Source organism: Oncorhynchus kisutch, linkage group LG23 (genome assembly GCF_002021735.2).
Source record: "Oncorhynchus kisutch isolate 150728-3 linkage group LG23, Okis_V2, whole genome shotgun sequence".
NCBI classification, from domain to species: Eukaryota; Metazoa; Chordata; class Actinopteri; order Salmoniformes; family Salmonidae; genus Oncorhynchus; species Oncorhynchus kisutch.
This window is the reverse complement of record NC_034196.2, coordinates 37,362,761-37,382,402: the sequence shown is the minus strand read 5'-3', so window position 1 is coordinate 37,382,402 and position 19,642 is coordinate 37,362,761.

Here is a 19,642-nt window from a genome sequence, read left to right as displayed (position 1 = left end):
GTCTCTATTTGGTTTGGTCAGGGTGTGATTTGGGGAGGGCATTCTATGTTTTTGTTTTCTATGATTTTGTATTTCTATGTTTTGGCCGGGTATGGTTCTTAATCAGGGACAGCTGTCTATCGTTGTCTCTGATTGGGAACCAAACTTAGGCAGCCCTTTTTCCCACCTGTCTTTGTGGGTAGTTAACTTTGTTTGTGGCACTTAGCCCTTAAGCTTCACGGTTGTTTTTGTATTGTTTATTGTTTTTGTCGGCGTCATCCTAATAAAAATAAATATGTACGCTCATCACGCTGTGCTTTGGTCTTCTTCTTCAGACGCCCGTGACAGAACTTCCCACCACAAACGGACCAATAAGTGTGGCAAGGGATCCTGGAGGTGGGAGGAGATCCTGTCCGGAAAGGATCGCCTGCCGTGGGAGCAGGTGGAAGCAGAGAGGAAGGCAAAGGCAGCTGGTAAAGGGGCCCAGTGGTATGAGGGAACACGGCTAGCAAGGAAGCCAAGAGACGCAGGAAACATGGGGAGTTTGGCTGAGTCAGGTTAGAGACCTGAGCCAACTCCCCGTGCTTACCGTGGCGAGCATCGTACTGGTCAGGCACCCTGTTATGCGGTGGAGCGCACGGTGTCTCCAGTGTGCATTCACAGCCCGGTGCGCTACATCCCAGCTCCCCGCATCTGCCGGGCTAGGGTTAGCATCCAGCCAGGACGGATGGTGCTGGCTCAGCGGGCCTGGTCTCCAGTGTGTCTCTTCGGCCCAGGATATCCTGCAACGGCTCTGCGCACGGTGTCTCCGGTACGTCTGCACAGCCCAGTGCGTCCTGTGCCAGCGCCCCACATTTGCAGGGCGAAGATAACCACCCAGCCAGGACGGGTTGTGCAGGCTCTAAGCTCGAGACCTCCAGTGCGCCTCCACGGCCCAGTGTGTCCGGGGCCTCTGCCAAGGACAAAGCCTCCTGTATGTCTCCCCAGCCTGGTGAGTCCTGTGCCTGCGCTCAGAACTAAGCCTCCTGTGTGTCTCTCCCCTCCGGTGATGATCCATGGCACGAAGCCTCTAGTGATGATCCATGGCAAGAAGCCTCCAGTGATGATCCATGGCACGAAGCCTCCAGTGATGATCCATGGCACGAAGCCTCCAGTAATGATCCATGGCAAGAAGCCTCCAGTGATGATCCATGGCACGAAGCCTGCAGTGATGGGGGGGGGGGTACTGTCACACCCTGACCTTAGAGAGCCTTTTTATGTCTCTATTTGGTTTGGTCAGGGTGTGATTTAGGGTGGGCATTCTATGTTTTAGTTTTCTATGATTTTGTATTTCTATGTTTTGGCCGGGTATGGTTCTCAATCAGGGACAGCTGTCTATCATTGTCTCTGATTGGGAACCATTCTTAGGCAGCCCTTTTTCCCACCTGTCTTTGTGGGTAGTTAACTTTGTTTGTGGCACTTAGCCCTTACTAAGCTTCACGTTTGTTTTTGTATTGTTAATTGTTTTTGTCGGCGTAATCCTAATAAAAAGGAATATGTACGCTCACCACGCTGCGCTTTGGTCCTCTTCTTCAGAAGCCCGTGACACACACATCAAAATCCACAAAGAAATAGGACCCGTCAATAAGCGCAGACCGAAGGATATCAAGGATCTGGAAAGATTCTGTAAGAAGAAATGATCTAAGATCCATCCCAACGTGTTCTCCAGTCTCATAAAACATTATAGAAAACATCTCAGTGCCATTATCATTGTAAGGGAGGTTGCACAAAGTACTGAAAACAGGTGTCAATAATTTTGACAACTATCCATTTGAGAATTTTTTGTATTACTTGTTAAACAAAATCACTTTCTCTGAGCAATTGTATTAGTATAAAATAATATAATTTTCACATTTTCAGAGCATACAATATGTCGCAGTATTTGTATTATTTATTTTATAGTATTTTTTGCTCATCTTTATCAAAGGTACCAATAATTTTGGAGATGACTGTATACACACACACACACACACACACACACACACACACACACACACACACACACACACACACACACACACACACACACACACACACACACACACACACACACACACACACACACACACACACACACACACCCTGTCCATCTGTCCAGACTCTCACAGCAGAGAGTGGGGAAAACTCCCCTTCCTCCTTTCCTCACTCAGTATGGAGAGAACAGAGCAACACATCCTGGTCTCAGAGCGTTATTCTGAACGGAAATTCGAGAAACATTATTTAGTATGACATGTTACATTTGTCGATGTCCATCACCCATTTCATATGATATGTTACAAATTACAATACATGTTCTGAATTTGCAAACGTATGATATGTTCTGAATTCTAGCTCTAGCTGGCTAACGTTAGGTAGGCTAGGGGTTAAGGTTAGAGTTAAGTTTAGGAGTTAGGTTAAAGGGTTTAGGTTAGGTTTAGGGGAAGGGTTAGCTAAATGGTTAAAGCTAGGGTTAGGGGAAGGATTAGCTAATATGCGAAGTAGTTGCAAAGTAGCTAAAAAAGTAGTAAGAAGTTGCTAATTAGCTGAAATGCTGAAGTTGTCCGTGATGACGTTCAAACTTGCACGCTTTGGGTTGCTAGAGGTTCATGTTATATGACCACCTATCCTCCCCGACCAACCACCCTACTTTCCTTTTTGCCTTAAGTAACCATCTGTCTTATGTAATCATACCAAACGTAATACTAATTTGAGTGTCCCAGGTTTAGGTTTACTATGTTACTTCTAGTCTTTGAGACCAGGCTGAGCAACAGGATGTGTCACTGGGATCACAGTAAACCTCAAAACACTGACTCTGCTGTGTGGTCCCTGTTAAGACGTGGTGTCATTTTTATATTCAATTGACATTCTATTGGTAACGATGGGGCAAACAATGGCAGTGACTTCACAATGCATTTATCACCCACATTCATTAACGTGGGTACGCACTCACACACACCCACATTGAAGTAAAAGAGAAGTTGAGAAGTAAAACATTTTAATATATAGACTCCCCTAGCCACAAACACACACACACACACACACACACACACACACACACACACACATACATACACACACACAGACACACACACACACACACACCGTTTCTCTTGTACACACAGACCCCTACCACCTAGTTGAAAGAACTCTTGGCCTTGCTGTCTTTCTTTCCTAACCTTGTGCATTTTGTCTGTAATTATCTATCAAGTATCTATATAAATACTATGCTGTGCTGTGCAGCCTTAAGGTGAAGTGCAAGGGGAATGGTTGTCTTTGTTAGTTTGTAAATTGTTGAACACTATATGCACCTGGAGTTTTTCCACATACAAGGCCACAAAGAGCAAATCAAATTTTCCATTAAAATGGTTGTGGGTGAAATAAGTTCTTAACTGTGTTTTTTACTAACTATTTTCTGTCCTGTTACATCTGGCAAATTATTATTACGTTTGGTACTATATTCACAAGTATGTGGTACATTTTCTCAACTTTAAGTGCGAAACTCCAAAATGGTCACACTTGTAACACAGCCAGTACTTCATTCAAAACCTATCATTGTGTATTCATTTGGATTGTAAACATCTCTCATAACACAACCATTGATTCAAAATACAAAACATAGAACATAGGTTGAATCACCAAAACAAAACCTATTTTCAATTTAGTATTCCTAACAACCTGTTAATCCAAAAGCAAATAATGCTAGATACAGTGTGTTTCAAATGGCCCTTAGAAGTGTTGAAAATAATATGCTACAGTTCTGAAACAGTATATTACAGCAGATTACACTAAATTACAGTAGATTACAGTTTTCACATTAGGTAATACGTTTACATTACCCAACAAAATGTCCATAATATCTATCCTAAGTGTGATCAAAAATGTGATCAATCATTTTATTTTTCAGATATAATTGCAATATAGGTGTCCTGTCTGCAATCAAATGTAATAATTTAAATTAAACAAATTAAATTAATAAAAATAAAACATTACATTTAGCACACATTCATTTGCATCAAGCCTGTCTTCTCATCCACATTACAGTGAATGTCCTCATTGTTCAAGTGCCACAGGAAACAGCTTTTGGCACGGCGAATCCAAGCATAACATTGGTCTGTATTGATGTTGTCGCATGCCTCATCCATGGTCAGAAGGAGGGTGGCACGCTCATGGGGATGGCGATTGTACACCTTCTACCTCCGTGCTGAAAAGATTCCTCAATAGGGTTGAGGAAAGGAGAGTATGGGGGCATGTATAGGTTCACGAATCAGGGATGGGCCCGAAACCATGCCTGAACCACCTCTGCATGGTGGAACCTGACATTGTCCCACACAATGACATAGGTGACCCCTTCACCTTGACAGGCCTGCTCAATTTCATTGAGAAAGACATTGAGGTGTGCAGCGTTGTAGGATCCAAATAATGACCTACGTCCTACCACACCATCTTCAGAGATAGCTGAGCACATGTTTGTCCAGGCACTTGGACGGTTGTCCGTTGGCCGATGAGGTGTCAAGTTTTGACCAGGTTGATGCCTGTTTCATTAACAAAGATATACTTGTGATGGTTCACAGCAGCATCAAGCACCATCACTCTCTAAACATATATTTGGGTTAGTTATTTTTACAGTATAGTTCCAATATGATATTGTGAAGTAGCATGTGCATCAAATTGTAACCATTATACAGTATATAGTGCTGTACCTGAACATACTCAGCCCGCAGTTGTTTCCCCCAGTCGTTGTTTAACTCAAAAGGCACCAGGTAAATGTGTTTCATAGATAGCTGGTGCCTCTTCAAAAGGCGTGCGAATGTTGGTAGGCTGATGGATGCCACACTGGCAAAGGTGTCATCGTTCTCCTCAATGGCCTGCTTTATTTCGGACAGCCGTATGTCATTCCTGGCCCTCACCATTTCCACCACGGCCCACTCCTGCTGGTCGGTCAGCACACAGCCATGGCCACCACCATGGGGTCTTCTGTCAATTCTGAGGGTAGAACAGAGTATACTGTCAACATATCATACTGTAATAATTCTGGAACATGTTTTGTGAATTGACGTGCGTTACAATAAATTGTGTAATTTACTGTAAATGTAATGGCAAAGCATAGTGCATATCCTGCAGACTTACAGGTTTTCTTTGCGAAGTGTTCTCATGATCGAATTAACAGTTGATCTTATCAGTCTCCGACATGTTTTTTTTGTTTGGGGGTGGAGCTATATTTTGGTTCCAAGATGGCGTAGCAGTTAGGCGTCCTTTGTCCTCGTCTTGTCCCGTGTATATATATTTTATCTTTTTCTTCGCATATCTTTTTCTATATTGTTTCTAAAACCTAAACTTCAAAAATATTATTCACCTCGTATCTGAAATCCACAACAAAAGCTAGCCAGAAGTTAGCCAGCTCACTAGCTAACGTTAGTATTCAGCTAACCACGGCTAGCGGTCATCAGCTATCCTTTAGCTCGGAAAGCTATCACCAACTCAGACCAGAGCATACCGGACCTATTTTCTCTCCATATCCCCGGATTTCTATCGCAAGTTCTGGACATCGGGCCTTCGCGACTGGAATACCGACGTTATCTGCCCGAGGGAGTTATTGTTCAATTTAAATGTTTGAATATGAAATTATTTGTGATGGGATGAAATGTGATTTTAGCTTCTAAAACGTGAGATGTGGGTTTTCATGAGTGAATTACGCCCGACTCAGTGGCCCGCCCACGTGAAGAGACATAGGTTGTAAACTATGAAACACACCCCTTTTCTCCCTTCTTATATGAAGCCTTGACGACAATATAACCTCCTGTTCCGAGGATGTGAGGACGACGGTCCGATGTCAGAATGGTTCAGATAATAGCTACAGAATGAAGCCAACATCAGCATGAGCTTTGGTTGCGAATGGTATGAACCTTGTACTCTTATTCACTACAGAAGTGATACCTCCTAGCCGTTGAGTTACCAACAGCAGCTGCAAACGCAGGTTAGGAAGGAACAGACAGAGTATCCCGTCTACCATACAACGACGTTACTACAACGTATCCAATTGACCACTAGAGACATTCTTCAAAGGACAAAGGACTCGGTTTGGCAACAAGGCCTTCCATCTACCACCAACCTACCGAAGCGCAGCTCAGAGTAAATATTTATTACATTTTCCTTTTCCAAATGGGCGGTAATTTAGAATGCATAAGATACTGTATTTACGATAGCACAGCTTCGCCCTTTGTTCCACAGTCTTCCCGCTCTTTCACTCAAACCCAGCCCATTTTCTTTTGTTTAACAAGTTGTCATATCTGTTCCCCCCCTAGGGACGTTTTCCTTTATGACGTAATTTGTAATCAAGTTATGATTAATTATGTGTATGTGTAATTCTGTGTGATTAGTTAGGTATTTAGTAAATTTTGTATTGCTGATTCAACTTGCTAGCCAGGGTTCGTGAAAATAACCAAGAATTTACAACTTTCAGATGAGACTGAATTAAGGTGAAGATTAATATTGACTGCTATTGATGTAAAAAATGACTAGGTCTTTAAGAGTTTATTCGGAGGATAACAGCTCTATAAATATTATTTTGTGGTGCCCCGACTCTCTAGTTAATTACATTTACATGATTAGCTCAATCAAAATTATTTTATAGAATAGCATGTCATATCACTTAATCCGGCATAGCCAAAGACACGATAACCCTTATGATCACTCGGCTAAGCATGCCTCTCCTTAATGTCAATATGCCTTGTCCATTGCTGTTCTGGGTAGTGTTTATTGGCTTATTTCACTGTAGAGCCTCTAGCCCTGCTCGTTATACCTTATCCAACCCTTCAGTTCCACCATCCACACATGCAATGACATCACCTGGTTTCAATTATGTTTCTAGAGACAACATCTCTTTCATCATCGCTCAATCCACTGTATTCACATCCTACCATACCTTTGTCTGTACATTATACCTTGAAGCTATTTTATCGCCCCCCCGAAACGTGCTCCCTTTACTCTCTGTTCCGGACGTCCTAGACGTCCAATTCTCATAGCTTTTAGCAGTACCCATATCCTACTCCTCCTCTGGTCCTCTGGCAATGTAGAGGTGAATCCAGGCCCTAAAACCTAGTGCCTAGCACCACTCCTATTCCCCAGGCGCTCTCATTTGATGACTTCTGTAACTGTAAAAGCCTTGGTTTCATGCATGTTAACATTAGAAGCGTCCTCCCTAAGTTTGTTTTATTCACTGCTTTAGCACACTCTGCCAACCTGGATGTCTTAGCGGTGTCTGAATCCTGGCTTAGGAAGACCACCAATAACTCTGAAATCTCTACCCCTAACTACAACATTTTCAGACAAGATAGAACGGCCAAAGGGGGTGGTGTTGCAAACTACTGCAGAGATAGCCTGCAGAGTTCTGTCCTACTATCCAGGTCTGTACCCAAACAATTTGAACTTCTACTTTAAAAAATCCACCTCTCTAAAAACAAGTCTCTCACCGTTGCCGCCTGCTATAGACCACTCTCTGCCCCTTGCTGTGCTCTGGATAGCATATGTGAACTGATTGCCCCCCATCTATCTTCAGAGCTCATGCTGCTAGGTGACCTAAACTGTGACCTAAACTAAACCCCGGCCATCCTAAAATCTAAACTTGATGCCCTCAATCTCACACAAATTATCAATGAACCTACCAGGTACAACCCCAAAGCCGTAAACACGCACCCTCATAGATATCATTCTAACCAACTTGCCCTCTAAATACACCTCTGCTGTTTTCAACCAAGATCACAGCGATCACTGCCTCATTGCCTGCATCTGTAATGGGTCAGCGGTCAAACGACCTCCACTCATCACTATCAAACGCTTCCTGAAACACTTCAGCGAGCAGGTCTTTTAAATCGACCCGGCCCGGGTATCCTGGAAGGGTATTGACCTCATCCCGTCAGTAGAGAATGCCTGGTTATTCTTTAAAAATGCCTTCCTCACCATCTTAAATAAGCATTTTTTATTTATTTCACCTTTATTTAACCAGGTAGGCTAGTTGAGAACAAGTTCTCATTTGCAACTGCGACCTGGCCAAGATAAAGCATAGCAGTGTGAGCAGACAACAAATAGTTACACATGGAGTAAACAATTAACAAGTCAATAACACAGTAGAAACCAAAGGGGGAGTCTGCCCCATTCATGAAATTTAGAACCAGGAACAGATATAGCCCGTGGTTCTCTCCAGACCTGACTGCCCTTAACCAACACAAAAACATCCTGTGGCGTTCTGCATTAGCATCGAACAGTCCCCGTGAAATGCAACCTTTCAGGGAAGTTAGAAACCAATATACACAGGCAGTTAGAAAAGCCAAGGCTAACTTTTTCAAGCAGAAATTTGCTTCCTGCTACGCAAATTCAAAAAAGTTCTGGGACATTGTAAAGTCCATGGAGAATAAGAGCACCTCCTCTCAGCTGCCCACTGCACTGAGGATAGGAAACTTTGTCACCACCGATAAATCCACTATAATTGAGAATTTCAATAAGCATTTATCTACGGCTGGCCATGCTTTCCACCTGGCTACCCCTACCCCGGTCAACAGCACTGCACCCCCCACAGCAACGCGCCCAAACCTCCCCATTTCTCCTTCTCCCAAATCCAGTCAGCTGATGTTATGAAAGAGCTGCAATATCTGGACCCCCACAAATCAACCAGGCTTGACAATCTGGACACTTTCTTTCTAAAAAGAAAGTGTCCAGATTGCCGAAATTGTTGCAACCCCTATTACTAGCCTGTTCAACCTCTCTTTCGTGTCGTCTGAGATTCCCAAAGATGGGAAAGCTGCCGCGGTCATCCCCCTCTTCAAAGAGGGGGACACTCTTGACCCAAACTGCTACAGACCGATATCTATCCTACCCTGCCTTTCTAAGGTCTTCGAAAGCCAAGTTAACAAACAGATCACCGACCATTTCGAATCCCACCGTACCTTCTCCGCTATGCAATCTGGTTTCAGAGCTGGTCATGGGTGCACCTCAACCACGCTCAAGGTCCTAAACGATATCTTAACCGCCATCGATAAGAAACAATACTGTGCAGCCATATTCATTGACCTGGCCAAGGCTTTCGACTCAATCACCACATCCTCATCGGCAGACTCAACAGCCTTGGTTTCTCAAATGATTGCCTCGCCTGGTTCACCAACTACTTCTCCGACAGAGTTCAGTGTGTCAAATCTGAGGGCCTGTTGTCCGTGCCTCTGGCAGTCTCTATGGGGGTGCCACAGGGTTCAATTCTTGGGCCGACTCTTTTCTCTGTATACATCAATGATGTCGCTCTTGCTGCTGGTGAGTTTCTGATCCAACTCTACACAAACGAGATCATTCTGTATACTTCTGGCCCTTCTTTGGACACTGTGTTAACAACCCTACAGACGAGCTTCAATACCATACAACTCTCCTTCCGTGGCCTCCAACTGCTCTTAAACACAAGTAAAACTAAATGCATGCTCTTCAACCGATCGCTGCCAGCACCTGCCCACCCATCCAGCATCACTACTCTGGACGGTTCTGACTTAGAATATGTGGACAACTACAAATACCTAGGTGTCTGGTTAGACTGTAACCTCTCCTTCCAGACATAAAATATCTCCAATCCAAAGTTAAATCTAGAATCGGCTTCCTATTTCGCAACAAGGCATCCTTCACTCATGCTGCTAAACTTACCCTCGTAAAACTGACCATCTTACCGATCCTCGACTTCGGCGAAGTAATTTACAAAATAGCCTGCAATAACCTACTGAACAAATTGGATGCAGTCTATCACAGTGCCATCCGTTTTGTCACCAAAGCTCCATATACTACCCACCACTGCGACCTGTATGCTCTCGTTGGCTGGCCCTCGCTTCATACTCGTCGCCAAATCCACTGGCTCCAGGTCATCTACAAGACCCTGCTAGGTAAAGTCCCGCCTTATCTCTGCTCGCTGGTCACCATAGCAGCACCCACCCGTAGCACGCGCTCCAGCAGGTATATCTCCCTTGTTACCCCCAAAGCCAATTCCTCCTTTGGCCGCCTCTTCTTCCAGTTCTCTGCTGCCAATGACTGGAACAAACTAAAAAATCTCTGAAACTGGAAATTCTTATCTCCCTCACTAGCTTTAAGCACCAGCTGTCAGAGCAGCTCACAGATCACTGCACCTGTACATAGCCCATCTATAAATAGCCCAAACAACTACCTCTTCCCCTACTGTATTTATTTATTTTGCTCCGTTGCACCCCAGTATTTCTGGGGTAACCCTTAACTCTTTCTTTCATCTACTGTCAAATCTACCATTCCAGTGTTTCAATTGCTATATTGTATTTACTTCGCCACAGTGGCCTATTTATTGCCTTCACCTCTGTTATCTCACCTCATTTGCTCACATTGAATATAGACTTATTTTCTACTGTATTATTGACTGTATGTTTGTTTTACTCCATGTGTAACTCCTCCCTCACACTTGTGTAATCAATTTCTATGTTTTTGATAGGAGAGATTCTTCTACAGCTTCTATCAGCACAGTTAGTTTCTGTTATTACCATTTCTCTTATAACTGAAGGATCTTGCATTTGCAACGCACAAGCATGTATACTGTATGTTTGCGCTGCTATGCTGGTTTTGCTGGTGTGTGTGTGTGTATGTATGTGTGTGTGCGTGTATGTATGTACGGGCATGTGTGTGGGTGCATGTGTGTGTATCTGTGTGTTTGTGTGTGTCTGTGTGTGGGGGAGGGAGTGAGGGGATATGTGTGTGTGTTTTAGGGCTTCTGGAAAGGCCTTATCTGTCCAGCACCTGGGCTGTGAAGACAGGAAAGGGCAGGGGAGAGAGGCAGTCTGCGCTGTACCTAACAACACTGGCCAGACTGCCTGGTACTTCCGAAACTGGGCCAAAACAACAACAAGAGCACATTATAACAATCAGCAATACGGATACTTTGTCAATGGTCATCTTTCCTGGAAGTGTTTGTGTGTGTGTGTGTGAGTGTGTGTACATGTGAATATGCAGGTGTTTGAGGGAGATAGAGTGATGGGTCTACCAACAAAGGCTTGAGGTTCTTCACTGTATGCAGTAGATGAATGAAAATCTTTGTATTCTATCACCATGACAACCCTGAATGTCCTCTGTGATCTGGGGAAGAGTTGTCAATCAACATGAAAGGAGACACAAACATTTTCTCTATACTGTACATGGAGCATAGTCAATAAACAGTGTAGACATACTCACTTATTCATTCAACACCAAACACACAGTTATATATATACATCCAAACATGCACAAATACATTGCGCACACGCACAAGCACACAAACACACACACACCCATTCACACACACACACACACACACACACACACACACACACACGCACAAGCACACAAACACACACGCACCCCCTCACACACACACGCACAAGCACACAAACACACACACACCCACTCACGGGAATGTCGAGCTTCATCTGTGTCTTCTCTTGCCCCCTGATTGTGATTCATAGTGATATTGGGGGCTGAGAGGTTTAACGTATTATCTTATAGTACAACACTGTACTGTATAGTATCTAACAGTACAACACTGTACTGTATAGTATCTAACAGTACAACACTGTACTGTATAGTATCTAACAGTACAACACTGTACTGTATAGTATCTAACAGTACAACACTGTACTGTATAGTATCTAACAGTGCAGCACTGTACTGTATAGTATCTAACAGTACAACACTGTACTGTATAGTATCTAACAGTACAACATTGTACTGTATAGTATCTAACAGTACAACATTGTACTGTATAGTATCTAACAGTACAACACTGTACTGTATAGTATCTAACAGTACAACATTGTACTGTATAGTATCTAACAGTGCAGCATTGTATAGTACCTAACAGTATAGTGTCTAACAGTACAACATTGTATGGTATATTTTATTTATCTTTATTTAACCAGGTAGGCCAGTTGAGAACAAGTTCTCATTTACAACTGCGACCTGGCCAAGATAAAGCAAAGCATTGCGACACAAACAACAACACAGAGTTACACATGGAATAAACAAACATACAGTCAATAACACAATAGAAAAAAATCTATATACAGTGTGTGCAAATGAGGTAAGATTAGGGAGGTAAGGCAATAAATAGGCCGTGGTGGTGAAGTAAATACAATTTAGCAATTAAACACTGGAGTGATAGATGTGCAGAAGATGAATGTGCAACTAGAGATACTGGGGTGCAAAATAAATAAATAAATTACAATATGGGGATGAGATTGTTGGATGGGCTATTTACAGATGGGCTATGTACAGGTGCAGTGATCTGTGAGCTGCTCTGACAGCTGATGCTTAAAGTTAGTGAGGGAGATATGCGTCTCCAGCTTCAGTGATTTTTGCAAATCGTTCCAGTCATTTCAGCAGAGAACTGGAAGGAAAGGGGGCCAAATGAGGAATTGGCTTTGAGGGTGACCAGTGCTGCTGGAGCACGTGCTACGGGTGGGTGCTGCTATGGTGACCAGTGAGCTGAGATAAGGCAGGGCTTTACCTAGCAAAGACTTATAGTTGACCTGGAGAGAGCATACAGGTCGCCAACGAGAGCATACAGGTCGCAGTGATGGGTGGTATAAGGGGCTTTGGTGACAAAATGGATGGCACTGTGACAGACTGCATCCAATTTGCTGAGTAGAGTGTTGGAGGCTGTTTTATAAATGACATCGCCGAAGTCAAGGACCGGTAGGATAGTCAGTTTTACGAGGGTATGTTTGGCAGCATGAATGAAGGATGCTTTGTTGAAAGATTTCATTTTGGATTGGAGATGCGTAATGTGAGTAAGGAGAGTTTACAGTCTAGCCAGACAGCTAGGTATTTGTAATTGTCCACATATTGTAAGTAAGAACTGTCCAGAGTAGTGATGCTAGAGGGGTGGGCAGGTGAGGGCAGCGATCGGTTGAAGAGCATGCATTTAGTTTTACTTGCATTTAAGAGTAGTTGGAGGCCACGGAAGGAGAGTTGTATGGCATTGAAGCTTGTCTGGAGGTTAGTTAACACAGTATTCAAATAAGGGCCAGAAGTATTCAGAATGGTGTTGTTTGTGGAGATGTGGATCAGAGACTCACCAGCAGCAAGAGTGACATCATTGATGTATACAGAGAAAAGAGTCGGCCACAGAACCCTGTGGCACCCCCATAGAGACTGCCAGAGATCGGGACAGCAGGCCCTCCGATTTGACACACTGAACTCTGTCTGAGAAATAGTTGGTGAACCAGGAGAGGCAGTCATTTGAGAAACCAAGGCTGTTAAGTCTGCCGATAAGTGTGTGGTGATTGACAGAGTCGAAGCCTTGGCCAGGTCAATGAATACGGCTGCACAGTATTGTCTTTTATCGATGCCGGTTATGATACCATTTAGGACTTTGAGTGTGGCTGAGGTGCACACACGACCAGCGTGGAAACCAGATTGCATAGCGGAGAAGGTACGGTGGGATTCGAAATGGTTGGTGATCGGTTTGTTAACTTGGCTTTCGAAGACCTTAGAAAGGCAGGGTAGGATAGATATAGGTCTGTAACAGTTTGGGTCTAGAGTGTCTCCCCCTTTGAAGAGGGGGATGACCGCGGCAGCGTTCCAATCTTTAGAGATCTCAGACGATACAAAAGAGAGGTTGAACAGGCTAGTAATAGGGGTTGCAACCATTGCGGCGGATACATTTATAAAGAGAGGGTCCAGATTGTCTAGCCGAGCTGATTTGTAGTGGTCCAGATTTTGCAACTCTTTGTCACACCCTGACCGTAGAGATCCTTTTATTCTCTATGTTTGTTAGGTCAGGGTGTGACTGGGAAACTCTACATTCTTTTTTCTATGTTTTGGCCGGGTATGGTGCTCAGTTAGACAGCTGTCTATCGTTGTCTCTGATTGGGAATCATACTTAGGCAGCCTTTTCATTCCTTTTTGTATTTGTGGGTAGTTGTCTTTGTTAGGGGCATTATAGCCTAAGTAAGCTTCACAGTCGTTTCCTTGTTCTTTGTTTTGTTGCCGAAATGTATCAAATAAAGAAATGTACGCTCACCATGCTGCACCTTGGTCCGATCATTTTCAAGACGACGTTCGTGACACTCTTTCAGAACATCAGCTATCTGGATTTGGAGAAATCTGGAGCTATCTGGAGAAATGGGGAGGCTTGGGCAAGTTGCTGTGGGGGGTGCATGGCTGTTGACCGAGGTAGGGGTAGCCAGGTGGAAAGCATTGCCAGCCATAGAAAAATGCTTATTGAAATTCTCAATTATCGGGGATTTATCGGTGGTGACAATGTTTCCTAGCCTCAGTGCAGTGGACAGCTGAGAGGAGGTGTTCTTATTATCTAACAGTAAAACATTGTACTGTATAGTATCGTATAGTACAACATTGTACTGTATAGTTTCTTATGGTACAACATTGTACTGTATAGTATCTTATAGTCAGGGTTGGGTAGCTTACATTCTAAATGTTACCAGTCCAAAATTGTAACTTTTGAATTACCCAAACTCAGTCACGTATTCTGATTACTTTCCCCTTGAGGCATTAGAAGAAGACAACAATGTAGGTTACAATGTACAACCTACAATGTAGGTTACATATGCTGCATTTGCTATAGGTCTATTGTATACCTTTTTGTTGATGACACTTTGATATCTTGACAATCCACAGATGAAACAATAACAAAACGGACTGACCACCCATGATATCAAACATATTGTTTTAGCCATGTTATGAGGCTATACAGTGTTTGTTTGCATTTACAATGTTAAAAATATTGAAGAAAAACAAGATTATATTTTGGGTTCTCATGGAGTGACAGTTGAACTAAGGCATTTCTACGTTATATTCTTCAAGAATCAATGGATATGCAGTACCAGTCAACAGTTTGGACACACCTTCTCATTCAAGGGTTTTTCTTTATTTTTACTATTTTCTACATTGTAGAATAATAGTGAACACATCAAAACTATTAAATAACACATATGGAATCATGTAGTAACCAAAAAAAGTGTTGAATTAACATGAGCATGAATTAGACTGAGCAATAAAAGCTCCACATTTATTCCATTGGCTGGGATCTGCACTGTGCAGCTGTTGCAAGAGAGCATTTTTCACTGGCTGTCCACTGATTTCAAAGACAATGATTGATAGGCAGCTTAAACTTCTTGATTTCAATCATTATTGGGTTCAAATACACATTTACAGTGGCTTGTGAAACTATTCACCCCCTAGGCATTTTTCCTGTTTTGTTACCTTACAACCTGTAATTAAAATTGATTTTTGGGGGGGTTGTATCATTTGATTTACACAACATGCCTACCACTTTGAAGATGCAACATATGTTTTATTGTGAAACAAAGAAGAAATAAGACAACAAAAAAAAACTGAAAACTTGTGTGCATAACTATTCAACCCCCCCAAAGTCAATACTTTGTAGAGCCACCTTTTGCAGGAATTACAGCTCCAAGTCTCTTGGGGTATGTCTCTATAAGCTTGGCACATCTAGCCACTGGGATTTTTGCCCATTCTTCAAGGCAAAACTGTTCCAGCTCCTTCAAGTTCGATGGGTTCCGCTGGTGTACAGCAATCTTTAAATCATGCCAGATATTCTCAATTGGATTGAGGTCTGGGCTTTGACTAAGCCATTCCAAGACATTTAAATATTTCCCCTTAAACCACTCGAGTGTTGCTTTGGCAGTATGCTTAGGGTCATTGTCCTGCTGGAATGGGAACCTCCATCCCAGTCTCAAATCTCCAGAAGACTGAAACAGGTTTCCCTCAAGAATTTCCCTGTATTTAGCATCATCCATCATTCCTTCAATTCTGATCAGTTTCCCAGTCCCTGCTGATGAAAAACATCCCCACAGCATGATGCTGCCACCACCATGCTTCACTGTGGGGATGGTGTTCACGGGGTGATGAGAGGTGTTGGGTTTGTGCCAGACATAGCGTTTTCCTTGATGGCCAAAAAGCTCTATTTTAATCTCATCTGACCAGAGTACCTTCTTCCATATTTTTGGGGAGTCTCCAGTAGGCCTTTTGGCGAACACCAAACATGTTTGCTTATTTTTTTATGGACACTCTTCCGTAAAGCTCAGCTCTGCGGAGTGTACGGCTTAAAGTGGTCCTATGGGCAGATACTCAAATTTCTGCTGTGGTGCTTTGCAGCTCCTTCAGGGTTATCTTTGGTCTCTTTGTTGCCTCACTGATTAATGCCCTGCTTGCCTGGTCCGTGAGTTTTGGTGGGCGGCCCTCTCTTGGCAGCTTTATTATGGTGCCATATTCTTTCAATTTTTTAATAATGGATTTAATGGTGCTGCTTGGGATGTTCAAAGTTTCAGATATTTAAATTATTTTTTTTCTCCCTTTTTTCTCCCCAATTTCGTGGTATCCAATTGGTAGTAGTTACTGTCTTGTCTCACCGCTGCAACTTCCGTACGGACTCGGGAGAGGAGAAGGTCGAGAGCCATGTGTCCTCCGAAACACAACCCAACCAAGCCGCACTGCTTCTACAATGCACATCCAACCCAGAGGCCAGCCGCACCAATGTGTCGGAGGAAACACCATACACCTAGCGACCTGGTCAGCGTGCACTGCGCCCGGCCCGGCCCGCCACAGGAGACGCTAGTGCGCGATGAGACAAGGATATCCCCTCCGGCCAAACCCTCCCTAACCCGGACGACGCTGGGCCAATTGTGCACCGCCCCATGGGCCTCCCGGTCGCGGCCGGCTGCGACAGAGCCTGGGCTCGAACCCAGGATATTTTTTTAATAACCCATCCCTTCTCCACAACTTTGTCCCTGACCTGTTTGGAGAGCTCCTTGGTCTTCATAGTGCTGCTTGCTTGGTGGTGCCCCTTGCTTAGTGGTGTTGCAGACTCTGGGGCCTTTTAGAACAGGTGTATATATACTAAGATCATGTGACAGATCATGTGACACACAGGTGGACTTTATTTGACTAATTATGTGACTTCTGAAGTTAATTGGTTGCACCGGATCTTATTTAGGGGCTTCATAGCAAAGGTGTGAATACATATGCACGCACCACTTTTATGTTTTGAATTTCTTCTTATTTCTTTCATTTCATTTCCCCAATTTTGACTCTTTTGTGAATGTCCATTACATGAAATCCAGATAAAAATCTATTTAAATTCCAGGTTGTAATGCAACAAAATAGGAAAAATGGCAAGGAGGGTGAATACTTTCGCAAGGCACTGTAGATTTGTGAACAGCTATCCACAACAACCACAATCCGTAAGGCGCAAATAGCTAAATGAGAGCAACAGTGTGTTTCACGTCAATGCGCTACGTAGATAACAATAATAAGTGATATCCGTCTCGCTGTAGACTACACCACTGTTGTCATCCTTACCTCCAATCGTTTATTCAAGTTGGATGTTCTTTGGATGCCGACACCAGCCACACTATTGGAAGACATAGCTTGGACTGTAGTCTACAAAAGCCATTTTCTGCTCTTTTCCCTTAATCCATCAAACCCATTTGGTGTGTCATCGTAGTGGTCTTTGACTTGTGGTCAGACTCGCTCAGGTGGAACAAACTTAAATTTGCACCTTTTTACAATGCTGATTTGAATGTTGTTGAGGAAAGTGTCAAATAGTCAAAGATGATTTTTTCCAAACCTCCTTTCTGAATTTAAAAGTCATCCTCGAAGTAATCATTTAGTTTTTCAAAAGTATCTGTAATCTGATTACAATATTTTTGCTGGTAACGTAACGGATTACAGTTACCGTTTTTTGTAATCCCTTACATGTAATCCGTTACTCCTCAACCCTGCTTATAGTACAACATTGTACTCTATAGTATTTTATAGTACAACATTGTACTGTATAGTATCTTATTTATTTATTTGATTTAACCTTTATTTAACCAGGTAAGACCCATTGAGGTTAAAAACCTATTTTGCGAGAGCGACCTGGCAAGAAGGCAAAACAGGGAAATAGTAGTGTGTACATAAGATATTACAGAAAAAATACTAAATACACACAAAAGACAAAGTGTCACAAGTTACAGATACAATTGAAGATTAGAAACAACTGCAGCTATCACAAACAGTGTTGTGATCAGAGTCTTAATAACAGACAAGGACACTAAACTACCCTAACTTTATTATCTTTTGAAGCATGTTCCAGGATGAAGGGGCATTATGGGAAAAATATTGTTTCCCCATCTCAGGTCTAGCCTTAGGAACAGGCAAGGACAGCAGCGACTGTGGACGAAGACTGTATTGAGTGACTGATCTGGTCAGTAAAGAACAGAGAAACAAAGGGAGTTGTCCTTATAAATGCTTCGTACACAAAAATGTACCAGCGCTTTAGCCTCCTGGTGGAGAGAGAGGTCCATTGCACAATAGCATACAGATCACAGTGATGGGTGAGTGGTCTAGCTTTGTAATAAATAATAAAGCACCATGATACACTGTGTCCAGAGTTTTTAAGGTCCTTGCTGAGGTCTGCATATAGACAATATCCCCATAATCCAGCACTGATCAAAAAAAAGTTATTTGAACAAGATACTTTCTGACTAAGATTGAAAAGCAAGAATTGTTCCTAAAATATAATCCTAATTTCAAATTCAGTTTCTTGGTCAAGTTTGTATTTTACAGTAGTACAACATTGTGCCGTATAGTATTTTATAGTACAAAATTGTACTGTATTGTACGTTATAGTACAACATTGTACTGTTTAGTATCTTAAAGTACAACATTGTACTGTATATTATCTAACAGTACAACATTGCACTGTATAGTCTCCTATAGTACAACATTGTACTGTATAGTATCTAACAGTACAACACTGTACTGTATAGTATCTTATAGTACAACACTACATGTACTGTAACCATAACCTCTGGTAGGCTGGAACATAGAAATAGAATCTTAGAGGTTCCAAGCCCTTTCTATAGATTATATTTCTATGGGTTGGAATCTGTGCTCACATTCACAGAGAAGACATTCTCAAGACTATGACAGACAGCCCATTGTTTGCCTAGTAACTGTCCCTGTCCCTGTCCCATTTAATTTATTTAGGGTATGTTTAATTGTGGATGACCTATGCTCCCCAAACAGCAAAAGTGTTTAAGTAAGTCAAGTATATAAAATGTAGTTTGAGTTGCCAATCACTTTTGCACAGTGATTCTGAATATGAGCTTAAATGATTTGTGCTTCTACGTCTGCATTGCTTGCTCTTTGGGGCTTTAGCCTGGGTATCTGTAAAGCCCTTTGTGACAACTGCTGATGTAAAAAGGGCTTTATAAAATACAACTGATTGATTGATTGATATTCAAAATAGGTATATTTCTCTCACACAGGGTTCCCATACCCATATTATTTGAAATCAAAGGGTCCTTGATTATGATACATAAAACAATCAGGGTAGGGCAAGCCATGTATCTTCACACATTAAAATATTATGCTACCTACTTTGGACTGCTATCGCATATTGCCCCCTCCTGGATTTACAAGATAATTAGCACTATTATAAGGTTTATAATATGTTATCTGTCTCTATGTAGGACATTTCAACAGAAACGGTATGTTATTTAGTTGGAATAATCATGAGCTAATGCATTATACCTGCAGGCTAAAGTTTGATCATTATTCCAATCCTAGCCAAAACACCTGTAGTCTCCAAATCTCG